We start from the raw sequence: 16244 nt of genomic DNA, 5'->3' as shown, positions 1-16244 counted from the left end.
GAGCAGCACCCATACAGAGAACGGTAGGAGCCAAATTGTCTTGGGATCCTCTGGCTTTGAGAGGTTGAGCGTTGGGACGGGACCCCTGTCTCCTGCACTTGCACCAGGATCAGTCCGCGGTTTCCTTCACCATAAGTCTGCAGCTGCATGCACAATTGTAGAAACGAGTCAGAATAAACAGGCTTCCAAAAAAGTATAGTCTTTATACCCTAACCGTACCCTTTGGGTCAGGAAGGCAGTTTTGTTTTGGGACTCCCCTGCAATGCACACCTGAGGCCGCAGGTGCAGAAAAATCTCTTTATGAGATGTTTTCCGTATTAAAAATGGTACTTCTAGACAGGTGCACAACAACTTTGGCAATTTGGGATTGGAGTAGTAAAGGGCATTCAAAGCCTAGTTTTTAAGTAGGGGTCAAAGGTCAGAAAGAAGGGACGCAGGAATAAGGTTTACGGTTTAGGGTTTTAAGAGGGCAATATTTGATGCACAAGCAAGGTTGCAGGATTGTTCCCCGTAAGGGACTCCTGCATGTTCCTGCCATGCAGCGGGATGGACTGGATGACCCTTGGTGTCCCTTCCAGAAGTTTCTATACCATTATTATTCTTTGGAAAGGGCTTCAGAAAGAGGAAAGAGAAATAGTGTTAAATGTTCTTAGCAGATGTACAATCACCCTGAAGGCTTCAGGCCTCCTCCTGATTGTTGGGGAGACTGTAAGCAGCACCTCCTCCGTTTCCAGTCAGGAAAAGGGAATGACAAGGTGTGCTTCATGGCGCAACTTGCAGCTGCAGTTTAAATTGCCTTAAAAGTGCTATTTCATACTTAAACAGTGTAAGCACAGCCAAGGTTGGTGGTGGTTCTGCATATTCCTGCCTTGCAGTGGGTTAGGGTTAGGGGTTAGGGTTAGAGGGTTAGGGTTAGGTTTAGGGTTTTAAGAGGGCAACATTTGCTTCACAAGCAAGGTTGCAGGATTGTTCCCCGTAAGGGACTCCTGCATGTTCCTGCGATGCAGCGGGTTGGACTGGATGACCCTTGGTGTCCCTTCCAGAGGTTTATAAGGTAAGCAGCAGCACCTCCGTTTCCAGTCAGGAAAAGAGAATGGCAAAGGTGCTTCATGGCGCAACTTGCAGCTGCAGTTTAAATTGCCTTAAAAGTGCCATTTCATACTTGAACACTGACAGCACAGCCAAGGTTGGTGGTGGTTCTGCATACTCCTGCCTTGCAGCAGGTTGGGCTGGATGACCCTTGGGGTCCCTTCCAGATATAGATATTTATGCAGCATCATATGATTCTTTGGAATGCGCTTCAGAAATAAGAAACAGAAATAGCATTCCGTTAAGTTACGGGACGCGGGTGCCACAGGGGTCCCCTTTACCTTTGACAAAGGTCAGAAGTTTTAAGTCTTGGGGTTGCGGTTTGGGTCATTGTTAGGGTCGGGGTTAGGGAGAGGCTTGGGCTTAGGGGTCAGGGTCAGGGCCTGGGAGGATGTAAGCAGCACTTCCTCTGTTTCCAGTCAAGAGGAGTGGATGGCCATGTTTGCTTCATGGCTGAACTTGCAGCTGCAGGAGAGCTGTAGATCCCTTTACTTAAGCAGCCTTTCAAGTGCCATTTAAGTGCCATTTAAGAGGGCAACATTTGCTGCACAACCAGGGTTGCAGGATTCTTCCCCATAAGGGACTCTTGCATGTTCCTGCGATGCAGTGGGTTAGACTGGATGACCCTTGTGTTCCCTTCCAGAGGTTTATATACCTCAGCTCCCTTGGCCAATGAAGCGAGAGGAGCGCCGCAACCCCTGAATCGGCCACGACTGGACCTAATGGTCAGTGGTCCCTTTATGATGGTCAAGTTGCCTCACTTTAGGCTGTGACACCTAAGGGATGCCCTGCTGTAAAGTGCTCCACAAAGAATAACCAGAAAAATATACGGTTAGTTGTATGATGGCCAACCACTTCCCCTTCCCTGCCAGCTACTTTATCCTTTCTTGCTTAGCAATAGAAATGATGGATGCCCGTTTTATACTCCTACTCTTTCAGTTCATCTGAAGGAAATCAGGCCCACTGATATTTCTCTGTATGGGCTGTGCTTTGTTCCTTAATGTCAGATTTTGTGGATTTATTATCACCCATATGTTTCGGGCACAAGCCTATTTATGCATGGAAAACGAATGGGCGGGGGGAAATGAGGGTTCCAGAAGTGAGTGGGTTTCCCTGCACATACTTCCAGGCAGAAGGGGGAGATGGAGGGAAACCTTTGCGCCCCTCCCCCAATCTGTCTCCCCCACCCCCCATCATGGCAGACAAGGTCTTCATCCCACCTCCAGCGCCTACCCGGAAGAGGAGGAGCACCCATACTGAGAACGGTAGGAGCCAAATTGTCCAGGGATCCTCTGGGTATGAAGGGGTGAGGGTTTGGACGGGACCCCTGTCTCCTGCACTTGCACCAGGATCAGTCTTCGGTTTCCTTCACCATCAGTGTCAGAATAAACACTTCGATCATTTGGTACTGTCAGGTTCTTAATGTAAGATGTTAACTGAAAGACGTGCCCATATTGTACTCCTACTGCCAGCGGACTACAGACTGCGTGTGATCGAGATCGCAAGTCACTGTGTGCATTATCCCATAATCTTTATTTTAACATCTTTAGGGTTCCTTCATAACCTAGGTAATACAGTTGGGGGGGTGATAGACCAATAGAGGTGGCTTTTTATGTGTGCCACACGAGGGCACTGTTTATTTTCCTATTGAGGTCTTTTCCAGTAATAGCCACACGAGGTCACTATTTATTTTCCTATTGAAGTCTATTCCAGGAATAGCCACACGAGGACACTGTTTATTTTCCTATTGAGGTCTATTCTAGTAATGGCCACAGGAGGGCACTGTTCATTTTCCTATTGAGGTCTATTCCAGTAATAGCCACACGAGGGCACTGTTTATTTTCCTATTGAGGTCTATTCCAGTAATGGCCACACGAGGTCACTGTTTATTTTCCTATCCATGTCTGTTCCAGTAATGGCCACAGCCTTAACCATATAGTATTTTTATTTATTGGAATTGGGTTGCGGAAGCTCCCCTTGGCTACAGCAACACCAGAGTAACTGGCTGTGATTATAATAATAATAATTAATATATTATTTATATATAATAATGTGCAGATCTCCATTGCTTTCCCCCTCAGGCCGCCCTTAATGTATTGGAAACTGTACCTGAACAATGTATTGTGCAGATGAAGCACTGCTTTAAGCAGTTGTTTTGTAACCAGCTAATTCCTCAAGATCCCAATTCCTCCAGTTTTTATTAAATGCAGTTTCCTTGTGGTTCTTTCGCAGATTCCTGCCTTGTGGTGGGTTGGACTGGATGGCCCTTGGGGTCCCTTCCAGCTAGATGCACCATTATATGATTCTTGGGAAAGGGCTTCAGAAAGAAGAAACGGGGGAAAGCACATTTCTTCCAGTTCGTCGTCTGCTGGCTCCTTTCCCACTTGATTCTTTCTTCCACTGCAATCTGGGCTGGACATATTCTAGGTCTGCTTCGACGTGGACCCCTCTATCCCTGCTTGCGGAATTAATCAACATTATTAATATTTCTTAGGTTTGAATTCCTGCTCTGAAAAGGAGGAGGAGGAGGAAGCTTTGCCTGACAAAGGGAGAAGAAGGAGGAAAAAGTCAGCTGCAGGCATGAAGGTAAAAGGGGAAGAAATAGAAATTACAACAACAATCTTTATTACAGTCCAGAGACCCAACAAATCATTACAAAGCAACACACAATTCATACAGCCTACCTCCAGGTTAAACAAGCATTTTCTTCAGAATATAGGGATCATTTGTTCTTGCAACCACCGATAAAAACTTTGCCACTGCTAATGTTCTAGCATTTCTCCGGTCTTCCAATAGGAACCTGACATAGTGAGCCTCTGATTTTCCCGGGAAAGGTACCAGCAAGGGTAGTATCAGTTCAGCCCCGGCCTGCTCATATTTTGCATAATCCAACAAAATATGTTTTATGGAATCGATGTCTTGAGCACACAAGCAAAGTCTGTCCTGGTAGGGAACTCCTCTCAACCTACCATCCAACACTGCAGAGGGGAAGACATTTAGTCTGGCTTTGGTGAACAGCCTTCGATCATTTGGTACTGTCAGGTTCTTAATGTAAGATGTTAACTGAAAGACGTGCCCATATTGTACTCCTACTGCCAGCGGACTACAGACTGCGTGTGATCGAGATCGCAAGTCACTGTGTGCATTATCCCATAATCTTTATTTTAACATCTTTAGGGTTCCTTCATAACCTAGGTAATACAGTTGGGGGGGTGATAGACCAATAGAGGTGGCTTTTTATGTGTGCCACACAAGGGCACTGTTTATTTTCCTATTGAGGTCTATTCAAGTATTGGCCACACGAGGGCACTGTTTATTTTCCTATTGAGGTCTATTCAAGTATTGGCCACACGAGGGCACTGTTTATTTTCCTATTGAAGTCTATTCCAGTATTGGCCACACAAGGGCACTGTTTATTTTCCTATTGAGGTCTATTCCAGTAATGGCCACACGAGGGCACTGTTTATTTTCCTATCCATGTCTATTCCAGTATTGACCACATGAGGGCACTGTTTATTTCCCTATTGAAGTCTATTCCAGGAATAGCCACACGAGGGCACTATTTATTTTCCTATTGAGGTCTATTCCAGTCTTGGCCACACGAGGGCACTGTTTATTTTCCTATTGAGGTCTATTCCAGTAATAGCCACACGAGGGCAATGTTCACTTTACTATTGAAGTCTATTCCAGTATTGACCACACGAGGTCACTGTTTATTTTCCTATCCATGTCTGTTCCAGTAATGGCCACAGCCTTAACCGTATAGTATTTTTATTTATTGGAGTTGGGTCGGGGAAGTTCCCCTTGGCTACAGCAACACCAGAGTAACTGGCTGTGATGATAATAATAATAATTAATTTATTATTTATATAAAATAAAGTGCAGATCTCCATTGCTTTCCCCCTCAGGCCGCCCTTAATGTATTGGAAATTGTACCTGAACAATGTATTGTGCAGATGAAGCACTGCTTTAAGCAGTTGTTTTGTAACCAGCTAATTCCTAAAGATCCCAATTCCTCCACTTTTTATTAAATGCAGTTTCCTTGTGGTTCCTTCGCAGATTCCTGCCTTGTGGTGGGTTGGACTGGATGACCCTTGGGGTCCCTTCCAGCTAGATGCACCATTATATGATTCTTTGGAAAGGGCTTCAGAAAGTAGAAACAGGGGGGAAAGCACATTTCTTCCAGTTCGTCGTCTGCTGGCTCCTTTCCCACTTGATTCTTTCTTCCACTGCAATCTGGGCTGGACATATTCTAGGTCTGCTTCGACGTGGACCCCTCTATCCCTGCTTGCGGAATTAATCAACATTATTAATATTTCTTAGGTTTGAATTCCTGCTCTGAAAAGGAGGAGGAGGAGAAAGCTTTGCCTGACAAAGGGAGAAGAAGGAGGAAAAAGTCAGCTGCAGGCATGAAGGTAAAAGGGGAAGAAATAGAAATTACAACAACAATCTTTATTACAGTCCAGAGACCCAACAAATCATTACAAAGCAACACACAATTCATACAGCCTACCTCCAGGTTAAACAAGCATTTTCTTCAGAATATAGGGATCATTTGTTCTTGCAACCACCGATAAAAACTTTGCCACTGCTAATGTTCTAGCATTTCTCCGGTCTTCCAATAGGAACCTGACATAGTGAGCCTCTGATTTTCCCGGGAAAGGTACCAGCAAGGGTAGTGTCAGTTCAGCCCCGGCCTGCTCATATTTTGCATAATCCAACAAAATATGTTTTATGGAATCGATGTCTTGAGCACACAAGCAAAGTCTGTCCTGGTAGGGAACTCCTCTCAACCTACCATCCAACACTGCAGAGGGGAAGACATTTAGTCTGGCTTTGGTGAACAGCCTTCGATCATTTGGTACTGTCAGGTTCTTAATGTAAGATGTTAACTGAAAGACGTGCCCATATTGTACTCCTACTGCCAGTGGACTACAGACTGCGTGTGATCGAGATCGCAAGTCACTGTGTGCATTATCCCATAATCTTTATTTTAACATCTTTAGGGTTCCTTCATAACCTAGGTAATACAGTTGGGGGGGTGATAGACCAATAGAGGTGGCTTTTTATGTGTGCCACACAAGGGCACTGTTTATTTTCCTATTGAGGTCTATTCCAGTCTTGGCCGCACGAGGTCACTGTTTATTTTCCTATTCAGGTCTATTCCAGTAATAGCCACACGAGGACACTGTTTATTTTCCTATTGAAGTCTATTCCAGTATTGGCCACACGAGGGCACTGTTTATTTTCCTATTGAGGTCTATTCCAGTAATGGCCACACGAGGGCACTGTTTATTTTCCTATCCATGTCTATTCCAGTATTGACCACATGAGGGCACTGTTTATTTCCCTATTGAAGTCTATTCCAGGAATAGCCACACGAGGGCACTATTTATTTTCCTATTGAGGTCTATTCCAGTCTTGGCCACACGAGGGCACTGTTTATTTTCCTATTGAGGTCTATTCCAGTAATAGCCACACGAGGTCACTGTTTATTTTCCTATCCATGTCTGTTCCAGTAATGGCCACAGCCTTAACCGTATAGTATTTTTATTTATTGGAGTTGGGTCGGGGAAGTTCCCCTTGGCTACAGCAACACCAGAGTAACTGGCTGTGATGATAATAATAATAATTAATTTATTATTTATATAAAATAAAGTGCAGATCTCCATTGCTTTCCCCCTCAGGCCGCCCTTAATGTATTGGAAATTGTACCTGAACAATGTATTGTGCAGATGAAGCACTGCTTTAAGCAGTTGTTTTGTAACCAGCTAATTCCTAAAGATCCCAATTCCTCCACTTTTTATTAAATGCAGTTTCCTTGTGGTTCCTTCGCAGATTCCTGCCTTGTGGTGGGTTGGACTGGATGACCCTTGGGGTCCCTTCCAGCTAGATGCACCATTATATGATTCTTTGGAAAGGGCTTCAGAAAGTAGAAACAGGGGGGAAAGCACATTTCTTCCAGTTCGTCGTCTGCTGGCTCCTTTCCCACTTGATTCTTTCTTCCACTGCAATCTGGGCTGGACATATTCTAGGTCTGCTTCGACGTGGACCCCTCTATCCCTGCTTGCGGAATTAATCAACATTATTAATATTTCTTAGGTCTGAATTCCTGCTCTGAAAAGGAGGAGGAGGAGGAAGCTTCGCCTGATGAAGGGAGAAGAGGAGGTGGAGGAAAAGTCAGCTGCAGGCATAAAGGTAAAAGTGTAAAAATAGAAATAGAAATTGACATATAACACTTAAGAACATTTTTAAACAACCCCAGTCCTGATATAACACCGGCCCCCCTAACCAGCACAGTACAGTACAGTAAAAATACAGTAAAGTATTGTTATTTATTTGATTGGGGTAGGGAAAACCTTCTGGCTTCCCCCATGTTGGTGAGGTCTCCTTTTTTCTTTCCTAAGGGTGACTAACAATTTGTTGAAAACTTAATTTCTTCAGATCAACCAGGTAATTGATTCTTCCACCTATCGATTTATCCACATAATCCAAGCAGAGATGAATTAGCATCCCAAAGTGGTGCACTTGCACGTTACATCTTAAGATAAATGTTTTGGAAGAGGCCTAAATTTAAAAAGAGAATTAATTTCCAAGCAAATACTTGAATGCCCAGTGAATTAGAGAGGCAGTGAGCTGGCTGATTTGCCTAATGGAGCATCCAAAACCCAGTTTGGGTCTAGAAGACCCCAGCCTGAATGGCAACCCCCCATTGCTTTCTGTTTGATTTTTTGAGCAGATACTCTAAACTGAACACCACAAGAAGAAATGGGGACCAGCCCCTGCTGTAGTGGCCAGCACTAGAAGCCATTTGAGTAATTCAGATCAATAAAGTAGGAGTAGTTAATATTTACAAACCAGCAACTTCACCCCAGTTTGGGACACTTGCAGCAGAGAGGTGCTCCAAAGAAAAGCACTTTCCACATTTCTGAGCCTTCAGAGTAGGCTCATGGCTTTCCCTTTGCCTGGAGGTATAAATGTTGTCAGCAGATGTGCAGTCACCCCGAGAACTTCAGGCTGCAAAAGGGGATGGCAAGGGGGGCTTCATGGCGTCACTGAACTGGCAGCTGGCAGGAGAAGGGTGGATCCCTAAATCGCCTTCCAAAGGCCATTGAAGAGGGCAGCATCTAGCTGGGCTGGGGATACAAAGGGGGTGAGGTGGCCAATTCCTGCCTGGTAGCAGGTTGGGCTAGATGACCCTTGGGGTCCCTTCCTGATATAGACTCAGAAAGAGAAAGAAATCCCTTGCTAGAGCTAAAGCTGCAGGCTCGAGTCCCGCCCTCTTCTGGAGCGAAAACTCCCTTTGGAAATCTAGGCCCGCCTGCCAGCTGACTGAATGGACTTGTAGCGCTTGCCACCTTGGGAACTCCCTGCCGCTGGAGACGAAGAAATCCCCTCGCCTCTGGAGATGGGGAAGTCTACTCCTTGGGAACTCCCTGCCATTTGATTCGCAGGCCAGCACCTTCTGGCGTCCTGGGCCCTCCCAGCCTCTTGCTCTCCAACCCGCACCATCTGGGGAACTGCCCGCCACTTGCTGATCTGGGAAGAGGCAGGCGTTGGATGGTGTCCGCAGAGTGTGGGGGGCAGAGACCAGACTCGCCGAGGGGAAAGAACCTGTGGGGCAACTGGCTCAGGTCCCGGGTTCGAATTGGAGCCACGGCTCAGCTTGCCGGGAATAGACATAGATAGGAAAATAAACTGTCCTCCTGTGGCCAGTACTGGAATAGACATTGTTGTTGTTTAGTCATTAAGTCGTGTCCGACTCTTCGTGACCCCATGGAACATCGATATTATTATATATTATAATATTATTATTGTTGTTATTATATAATTATATATCCTGTCATTTTATCCAGGCACCCCCAACCTGCGGCCCTCCAGATGTTTTGGGACTACAACTCCCGTGATCCCAAGCAAACAGGACCAGCGGTCAGGGATGATGGGAATTGTGAACTTGCAGCATTCCTGCCTGGCAGCAGGTTGGACTGGATGGCCCTTGGGGTCCCTTCCCGATATATACTCACCCACCATCATATGATTCTTTGGAAAGTGCGTCAGTTTTGGGGTGTGTGTCAGCCCTTAAAAATCAACTGTGCAAAGATTAAAGCCTGTCACCCGCTATGCACCTAGTCTGGGAGCCCCAATGGCACAAGACTAATTGGGCAGTCATGAGCGTTCCCTTAGAGCAGGCTCATGGTTGTTTCCTTTTTCTGGAGGTATAAATGTTCTTAGCTTATGTACAATCACCCCGAAGGCTCCCGGCCTCTTCCTGACTGCTGAAATGCTCCTGGGGAGACTGTAAGCAGCACCTCCTCCGCTCCCAGTCAGGAAAAGGGAATGGCAAAGTGTCTTCATGGCGCAACTTGCAGCTGCAGTTTAAATTGCCTGAAAAGTGCCATTTCATAGGGCAACCTTGACAGCACAACCAAGGTTGGTGGTTATTCTGCATATTCCTGCCTTGCAGCGGGTTGGGCTGGATGACCCTTGAGGTCCCTTCCAGATATAGATATATATATGTGTGCAGCACCATATGATTCTTTGGAATGTGCTTCAGAAAGAAAAAATAAAAGTATATTGTATGATGGCAAAGTTGCCTCATTTTAGGCTGTGACACCTAACAGCTAAATGCTACTACCTTTTTGGTACTGTGAACACCAAGGTTGCAGTGGCATCTCCATAAGGGACGCCTGCATCTTCCTAAGAGCTGGAAAGTGGCACACAAAGAAGAAACAGAAAAACATACCTCCTCCCAGTTAGTTGTATGATGGCAAACCACTTCCCCTTCCCTGCCAGCTACTTTATCCTTTCTTGCTTAGCAATAGAAATGATGGATGCCCGTTTTATACTCCTACTCTTTCAGTTCATCTGAAAGAAATCAGGCCCACTGATATTTCTCTGTATGGACTGTGCTTTGTTCCTTAATGTCAGACTTTGTGGATTTATTATCACCCATATGTTTCGGGCACAAGCCTACTTACTCATAAAAAAGGAAATGTTGGGGGAAATGAGGGTTCCTGAAGCGAGTGGGTTTCCCTGCACACACTTCAGGGCAGAAGGGGAGATGGAGGGAACGCTCTGCCTTTAACGAAACGCCTGATTCGCCCAGCAGCATGGCAGCCCAAGGAAAGAGAAGAGAAAGAGGCAAGGCAGCTCCCAGACAAATGTGAAATTTGGGTTGCCTGCATGCCCTCTGTTTTATTCCTTAATGTCGAATGCTACATTTGCCTAAGTCCACTTCCATCCACTGGAAAGGCTTCTTAGCAGCAAGGAGTAAAGGGAACGGTGGGAAATACCTCTAAATCGATGAGTCCGCACAGTCCCTACAGTTCCACAAGGCCTGGCCCTTTCCAGAGGTGCAGCCTGCCTTCTCCAAAGGTGGATTTCAGCCCAAACAGCTGGTTGAAGTGTCTCTTTTCCTATCCTCATACCCGTAACCCTGGCAACCTCCCAGAGAACAGTCCCTCTTACTCGATGGTCAGGGAGATTGCATTTTCCCACGATTGCTAAAAAAATTGAAACCCTATTATTTAGTACTGTCTTAATACAGTTTTGGTGTGTGCGTTTCTGTGTGTCAGCCCTTAAAAATCAACTGTGCAAAGATTTAAGACTCGCCTGCTATGCACATAGGCTGGGAGGCCCAATGCCACAAGACTAAGTGGGCTGAGCCCTTGCAACAGGGACCAAAACCAAAAGCCAGTTTAATCATTTACATTGACAAAGACTGGCACGTATATGCATTTTGGAAAATTCCAGCAGTTTGTAATGCTAGAGACCTGCTCTAAAGAAAAGCACTTTATACACTCATGAGCGTTCCCTTACAGTAGGCTCATGGTTTTTTTCCTTTTCTGGAGGTATAAATGTTCTTAGCCTATGTACAATCACCCCGAAGGCTCCAAGCCTCCTCCAGACTGTTGAAATGCTCCTGGGGAGACTGTAAGCAGCACCTCCTCCACTCTCAATCAGGAAAAGGGGATGGCAAGGTGTGCTTCATGGCGCAACTTGCAGCTGCAGTTTAAATTGCCTGAAAAGTGCCATTTCATACTTGAACTCTGACAGCACAGCCAAGGTTGGTGGTGGTTCTGCATATTCCTGCCTTGCAGCGGGTTGGGCTGGATGACCCTTGGGGTCCCTTCCAGATATAGATATATATGCAGCATCATAGGATTCTTTGGAATGTGCTTCAGAAAGAAGAAACAGAAATAGCATTCCTTTAAGTTACGGGACGTGGGTGGCACTGTGGGTTATACCACAGAGCCTAGGACTTGCCGATGGGCGGTTCGAAGCCCCGCGACGGGCTGAGTTCCCATTGCTGGGTCCCTGCTTCTGCCAACCTAGCAGTTGGAAAGCACGTCAAAGTGCAAGGAGATAAATAGGTCCCGCTCCGGCAGGAAGGTAACCGGTCTTTCCGTGCGCTGCTCTGGTTTACCAGAAGCGGCTTAGACATGCTGGCCACATGACCCGGAAGCTATATGCCAGCTTCCTTGGCCAATAAAGCGAGATGCGCGCCGCAACCCCAGAGTCGGCCACGACTGGACCTAATGGTCAGGGGTCCCTTCACCCTTACCTTTGACAAAGGTCACAAGTTGAAAGTCTGCTGTTGTAAGTCTAGGGGTTAGGGTCGGGGTTAGGGAGAGGCTTGGGGTTAGGCTTAGGGGTCAGGGTCAGGACCTCCCCCTGACTGCTGAAATGTTCCCAGGGAGGATGTAAGCAGCACTTCCTCTGTTTCTAGTCAAGAATAATGGATGGCCATGTTGGCTTCCTGGCTGAACTTGCAGTTGTAGGAGAGGTGGGGATCCCTGAACTATATCTAAGTAGCCTTTAAAGTGTCATTTAAGAGGGCAACATTTGCTGCACAAGCAAGGTTGCAGGATTGTCCCCCCCCCCCCCCCGTTATTTCTCAGGTCTCTATGGGCTGTGCTGAATTCCTTCTCCCAAAATGGGGGAGGAGAAGGAAGAGGGAAGTTTTGCCTGACAGAGGGAGGGAGAAGAGGGGCCCTCCTGCTGCTGCTGCCTTGTGGGGCAAGAGGGGGAAAGGGGATCTTTGGGCACAAGATCCAAACAGTTCCTTTAACCAAACACCTGATTCGCCCAGCAGCGTGGCAGCCAAAGGAAAGAGAAGAAAAAGAGGCAAGGCAGCAGTTGCAAAAGATGGGTTGCCTGCATGGGCTCCACTTCCATCCACCGGAAAAGATTCTTAGCAGCAAGGAGCAAAGGGAATGGTGGGAAATACCTAGCTATCTCTCTGAATCGGTGAGTCCCCACAGTCCCTACACTTCCACAAGGAACTTAATAATTATTGCATTTAAAAAAAAAAAGATTTGGAAGAATCTGGTTTTATTTCAAAATTTAACTGGGATAATTGTGTGATTTATTTTGTAAAACCATTCCCCCCCCCCCAAAAAGGGGGTGGTCAGGCCAAAGGGGGCCCAGCTGGTCCAGCCCTCCTGTCCTCCCAGTGGCTGGCTACATGCACCAGTTTGCACCAGTTCCAGTTGCAACTGGAAGCAGGATTTGACTGTAGCAGCAGCAGCAGCAGCATCTCTCCCCGCTTGCAATTCCTAGCAGAGTGTTAGGACTTAAGGGACGTTCCAACGGTGGAGGGAGACCGCGAGGGGACAGCAACCCTCTGGCTCTGAACGGACCCATGACGTGGCAGGTTGATGGGGGGCGGGGACGGAGAGGCTGGTCCGTTCTGTCAAAGTCCTCCCACGGCAAAGCTGGAGCGGAGCCCCGTAGGCCGAGGGCGACACCCAGTGGCGACCGTGTGGCAGGTGGCAAGACATTCCGTGAGATTGCCTTCCACGGCCGGAAGGTTGCCAGCGCTCCAAAAACCTTCTGAAATTACAACCTTCTAGTTAGGAGTGCCACCAAGACCCCCCCCCCCAGCTTAAAAAGGAACTTAAAAATGGAAAGCGTAATGCTGGTGGTCAACAAAAGAGGTTCAAAGACCCTCTCATTTGCGTTTTCAGATTCCTTGCATCTGTTACACGGACGTAAGGCCGAGACTGGTAGCTGGAATGTGTGATCTAATGCAGACATGCCTTTGATCTTGTGCCTTGACGTTCTAATTTGTACTTTTAAAAAAATAAATACCCCTTGCTATGCTGCTCCATGAACTTTTTGAAGCAACGGGCAGCATAAAAATTAGTAAACAACAAAGCACAACTGCTGATAATAATTGCAAAGACTGTTTGTAAATAATGCGCATCTACTTGTAAATTTACGTTGAGCCATTTAAGTGATCTTCAGACTTATTGGATTTGAAGTTGTTTATAATCCAGGAAAGATTTTTTAATTCTTTAAACAAGTGAAAGTATTTCCAATTGTTATTTTTAATTCTTAAAATCCCAGAGGAACCCCCCGTGCATTGCGGGTCCCCGCCGCCGCCGCGCACGGACCTTCTCCAGGCGCCCCTCGTCCGGCCCGCGCCGGTCCGCCGCCAGCGCCTCGCAGCGGCTCAGCAGCCGCACCAGCTTCAGCTCCGCGCGGGGAACCGGCATCACCGCCGCCGCCATCGCTGTGTCAGAGCCGGGAAGGAAAACTTCCGGGTCAGGACACGGCCTCTCTGGGAAGCGGCGTCTCTCTGGTTTCCTCCCTTTCCGGCGGGCGGGGCTGGGTCGCGCAAGCGCACATAGGCGCCGCATCCACTTCCGGCGTCTCTTTCTCCGGCGGGACCTGGAGGGAGCAGCAGCGGCAGCAGGTGAGCTCCGGCGGGGCGGCGAGGCGGAATCCGCGGCCATCCTCCGTGGCGGGGCGGCGGGCGAGGCGGAGGGGGGCCCGGGGGAGGCGAGGGGGCCCCGGCCGAGGCGGGGCGGAGGGAGGCGGCTCCCCATGGGGCGCCCCTTCCAGGGCCAGGCTGGGCGCAATGGAGACCCCACTAGGCCAGGTGAGCTCCGGCCGGGCGGCGAGGCGGAATCCGCGGCCATCCTCCGTGGCGGGGCGGCGGGCGAGGCGGAGGGGGGCCCGGGGGAGGCGAGGGGGCCCCGGCCGAGGCGGGACGGAGGGAGGCGGCTCCCCATGGGGCGCCCCTTCCAGGGCCAGGCTGGGCGCCATGGAGACCCCACTAGGCCAGGGAGGCCGAGCGGGGCCCCGGAGCATGATGGGAAATGGGGGGCGGATGACGCCGAAAGGGCCAAAAGGACCCGAAAAATCAGAAATCTGCAGGGCCAAAACTTATTAATAAGGAACTGGGGCAATTTGTAAGTTTATCTTAAAAAACCACCGTGAACAGCTCATTTTTTTTAAAAAAAAAAATGCTTTATTGGTTGAAAACCTTATAGCAGAAAAGTACAGTAGGCAAAGTGAGAAATAAAGAAATAAGCAATTATTCATACTTTTAGAAGACACCTGAAGGCAGCCCTGTTTAGGGAAGCTTTTAAGGTTTGATGTGTACAGTCTTTTCATATTTTTGTGGAAATTGCCCAGAGTGGTGGGGGAAGCCCAGCCAGGTGGGCGGGGTAGAAATAATAAATTATTATTATTATGGAATAACAACAGGAAAAACCCCAGAAGACAAAAGTCAGAGATTGCTGTGCATTCTAATGAGTGAAATATTTGATCTGTCTAGAGAGCCCCATATAGAGCCCTTAAGCGGGTTCCCTATCCGTAGGAGAAAATAACAAGAGGCCTTTTAAAATGTTTAAGATGCTAGGAAACTTGACCTTTATTAAAGAAATGAACACTTACAGTCTTTGATCCCCTGCTAAATTTGCCCGTTTGCCCCCCTGACGAAGAAATGACCAGTCCATAATTTTAATGGTAGATTTATTGTAGCTGTAGCCTTGTAGCCCAGGCCAGCCTTGTGCGGGTCTATGGTTTTGTCCCTGACATCCTTGGACAATACAATAGTTACTATTGTAATTGTTGTTATCTTTTCTGGTGTATTTGATCCCTTTGAAAAAGATGACTTAGTACTTGGCGGCAAAACCCTTGTTAGCAATTTCAGGCGTTTCTTGTAGGCGGCCCCCAGGTTTGCACACATCCCAGGGGGCATTTTGTCCCACTCCTCTTTGCAGATCCTCTCCAAGTCAGTAAGATTTCGAGGCTGATGTGTAGCTACTCAAAACCTTCACCTCCCTCCACAGATTTTTGAAGGGATTAAGGTCCAGAGACTGGCTAGGCCACTCCAGGACCTTAATGTGCTTCTTCTTGAGCCACTCCTTTGATGCCTTGGCCGTGTGTTTTGGGTCATTTTTTACCCATTTTCAATGCCCTGGTATGATTGCTTGCTTCTGTTGACAGGTGTCTTTTGGTACTGTAACGAGCTGGGATGACAGGCAAGGCCTCTCCCTTACGGCAGGTGCTTCTAATCTCAGCTCGTTACATACAGTGAAGATACTGGTTGATAGGGGATCAAATACTTATTTCGCGCATTATAATGCACATCCATCTGTGACTTTTGTCTTCTGGGTTTCTGGGGTTTTTCCTGTTGTTATTCTGTCTCTCCCAGCTACAGCAAACCTACCATTAAAATTATGGACTGGTCATTCCTTTGTCAGGGCTCAAACGGGCAAATTTAGCAGGGGATCAAATACTCCCCCCCCCCGCCCCTGTAAGGGAGATATAAAAATTTGGATTGTTGTAAAAGATGCAGAAGGAAAGAGTTAACAATAAGACCCCCCAAAAGGGAGGAGAGAAGTCCGGGAGATTCTTGGGAATCTTCTTTTTATATAGTATGTTGTGGTGTGATTGTAAATTTTAATGTGGAAAATCAAATAATGGGGGGGGGATAAAGAGGAAGAAATGACTATGCCCTATGGAACTCCTTGCCACAATGCATGGGGGTGTCGCAGGCCTAGATGGATTTAAAAGGGGATGAGAGGGGAAAGGCACAGATAAAATCTAGTCCAAAGGGTCACCCAGTTGCCCCAAAGCCATGCTTCTCAAACGGGGGTTGGACTACAAATCCTATCATCCCTGAACTCTGACATGTTCAGTGGCCAGGTCTTGTGCTGCTAGGATTGACACAAGTGCCACTGAAGGTTTGATAGTCATGTTCTGTGCGCTTTCATGCTTCGCTGTGGCCATAATAAAAGATTTGGAGTTGGTCGGTCGGTCGCTGACCACTGGTCCTGCTGGCTAAAGATGAGATGGAAGTTGTAGTCGGACAAGAATCCTTGCTTGAGAAACGCTCCCTCGCCATGGCTTCTGGTATT

The 16244-nt window shown here is 47.4% G+C and overlaps 1 long non-coding RNA gene across 2 annotated transcripts in view; it reads left to right on the top strand.

Moving 5' to 3' along the window:
* The window catches only part of LOC310668282, a 62011-nt gene that overhangs the window by 10416 nt on the left and 35351 nt on the right, over positions 1-16244 (top strand). Inside the window, exon 2 of one of the 2 annotated variants that reach the window (XR_014506675.1) lies at positions 7192-7287. This is a non-coding gene — a long non-coding RNA (uncharacterized lncRNA). Of the gene's footprint in view, positions 1-7191; positions 7288-12262; positions 12340-16244 lie in introns of those variants that run through there. The other variant, XR_014506676.1, reaches the window with a different exon arrangement.

Source organism: Podarcis tiliguerta (assembly GCF_965153285.1).
Source record: "Podarcis tiliguerta genome assembly, chromosome: 18".
Lineage (NCBI taxonomy): Eukaryota > Metazoa > Chordata > Lepidosauria > Squamata > Lacertidae > Podarcis > Podarcis tiliguerta.
Note: the sequence above shows the minus strand (reverse complement) of the source record. Positions and strands in the feature narration are given on the sequence as shown.